The sequence below is a fragment of the Vicugna pacos genome, chromosome 23 (genome assembly GCF_048564905.1).
Source record: "Vicugna pacos chromosome 23, VicPac4, whole genome shotgun sequence".
In the NCBI taxonomy this organism is placed as follows: Eukaryota; Metazoa; Chordata; class Mammalia; order Artiodactyla; family Camelidae; genus Vicugna; species Vicugna pacos.
This window is the reverse complement of record NC_133009.1, coordinates 2563289-2566228: the sequence shown is the minus strand read 5'-3', so window position 1 is coordinate 2566228 and position 2940 is coordinate 2563289.

The following is a 2940-nucleotide window of genomic DNA, read 5'->3' as shown; positions in this document are numbered from 1 at the left end:
GAGCAGAAGTAACAGCGGCCTGGGCTCACGAGGAACGATGAAAGAGGTGGGCCGTTTGAGAATGTGGCTCACAGACTCTTCTACAGTTTCAGGCAAAGAGTATTGCTAGAGGAAGGAGGTCACAAATCTTGCAATTGATGAAAATCTGCCGATTAAGTAAACCCTTGTAAATCCATCCCCAAATAGTTGAGACTGCATTGCACATTCTACTTAAATACTTGAAACTCTGAGACCCAGCTCTTGTTTCGGAGCTCAGTTATGTATATATGTACCCATGGTCTGATTCACGGCATGTAATTATTTAACATCTACCATACAGGGGTTCTGCTTTCAATGTTAGGAATAAAACAATGGATAAGAACGTCCTGTTCCAGAGCTGAGAGAGAGACGACAACAGCAAAGTATTGATAAATGTGTTGTCTTTTTGCTGAAAAATGACATTGACTACAGTGGTTTTCAAATGAACTGGTCATACAAATCAACTGAGCATTTTATCAAGAATATGGATTTCTTTGGTCACATACAAAATATGCTGAAATTTTATAGGAAAGTAGATATTAAGATACAAGTAAACTTTTAAAAAGCAAAAATCAGCCATAACAGGATGAGGTGGATGCATGAAAGAAATTGCAAAGCCTTCCTGCACGACGTCCAGTAACAAATGCTAATGATAAAAGGCAGTATGAAGTGGGGGATTTAAATAGAAATAAATAGATGACAAAAAATATTTATGAGGTCATGCCTAGATATTTGGAATCTAAGACAACACGGAGCCATTGAAGACCTGGGGATAGTGAGCGCCTGGGACAGGACTGTGATTAGCAAACTCACAGTAAAGACAGTGTCAACAATGGACAGGAGGACGAGAAAAGCGGTGAGACAATTTAGCGTGAAAATTTAGTGGTTTGGGTCAAACCACGAGAGCTGCAATTTGTGCAAAGGCACTGCAGACGTGACAGGAGAAATTCACAAGGAGCATATCAGGAACAGTTCATAGGATGAGGGGCAGGAAAGAGTCTATAATTTTAACTTTCTGGCTCGCAACTTTGGGTTATTTCATTAAGTCCCCTAAGACACAGGCATGGAAGAGGGGGTGATAAATTCAGATTTGAGCGGTTTATGTGTCTAATATTCACAAAGTAGCCGCGTGGAGGTGCGCAGCAAAAAATGGTTAGATGGTCGAGAGAGGTGAAGACTGGAAATAGAATTTAGATGCATATTTATTAAAATGCAAGGTGAAACAATGGGGATAAATGAGATAAGTGGTAGAGGTGAGGAAGGAGATGGAAGAGAAAACTTAGGGTAAAAGTGAACTGCAGTTGAGGCAGAGGAGGAGAATGAGAAGGGCCATCAGAAAGTGTGCACGACAAAGTACAATAAAAGTGGACAGCACTGTGAACGTTTTTAAAGGGAAGAAGAATATAAAGCCATGGCATTTGATACTTAGGAGGTAAAATAAGTACTTTTCCCCCCAGACTCATTGAGGTAAAACTGACAAGTAACATGGTGTAAGTCTGAGACGAACAACGTGATGATTGGATACATGTGAAACGTTTACCACGATAAGGTTAGTGAACACATCCTTCGCCTGATGGAATTACCTTTCTGTGGTTGTGGAATGAGAAAGCCTGAATTTCCAGCAGAAGAGCTCATAATGGAGCATATAGTTATGGCCTCACATGAAAAGTAATGTATGGAGCAAAAGATAACGAAGAGGAGTACAATATGATCTGCACGCAGTCCTGGGTTTATAGCCAATCAAGCGGAGTATTAAAATCTGAGCACACTTAATTAAATGTCTCATTTTGAGCAGTGTGATGAATAAGGGTCATGAAATGGTTAGTGCCGAGAACTGAAAAGTCAGATGCCCTACATTCCATTCCAGACACCATCTTCAGCGCGCAGCCGGGATTGCAAAGGCAGGGATTCAGGCTTCTGCTTACTCAGAAGCCAGCCCTGTGCTCTGCAGCGTAAGCCCTAGGTCACGACTGGATCTTGTCAGACTACATGCAACTGGAAAACGTAACTTAGCCATTTGGTTACGAAGAGAACAAGAGAAACCGAATCACTCAATTCATCAGGAGATGCGGAATGCCCTGTTTCTATCTTTTAAAATTTCATCTACTTGTAATAAGAGTTTTCTAAATATGTGCCTCTCTTCAAAATGCAAATCACACATTTTTAAAGCTTGTTTTTTAATGGAATGTGAAGTCACTCTTGGTAACTGCAGTTTTTGTCTGTAAAGAATTGTGGGGGAAATGGAAGAATCACTCTGCCCAGGGTGTTGGTATTGCTCTTTTAAATAATTCTGCAAATGCAACTAGTCTATTCTGAATATTTGTTTTAATTCAAAGGTAAAGGCTTCCAGAAAGCTAAGCGAACACATGATCCTCCATCAGTTTCATCTGGGAGTTAGAAAAGTCATTTATTAAACCTGCAAGTTTCATTTATTAGGAGTCTGCTCTTTGATAGAATGGGTGCTGGACTCTCAGTGTTTTTACTTTATTTATAGCTTGATTCTCACATTCTTCAAGAGTTCCCACAAAATTTAGGAGTTAACAGATTCACGTGAAAAGATTCTTAACACTATAAGAATCTAGGAAGAGTGTCTCATAAGTAAGAGATTCAGTAATCAAACATGGAATCAAAACTATGTAATCAAGAATTACTTGGTACTCACTTTGCACAAGAAGCGAGAGAGCTGCTGTGGATGATACAAAGGAATTTAGGAGCGGCAGATCTGAGTTTTCCTTGTCACTCACCGCCGCAGGTGCACTTTCTTAGCCATTATGTAAATCTTCAAATTGTTCTAAGTGCTTTTGGAAATCAAACCTTTACTTCTATAAAGGCAAAGAATAACCCCTTCCTCTTGTAAAGCACTTGATAACCTTCAAAACACTTATATTCACAATCTCACATCATAGTCAGAGCAGAATATAC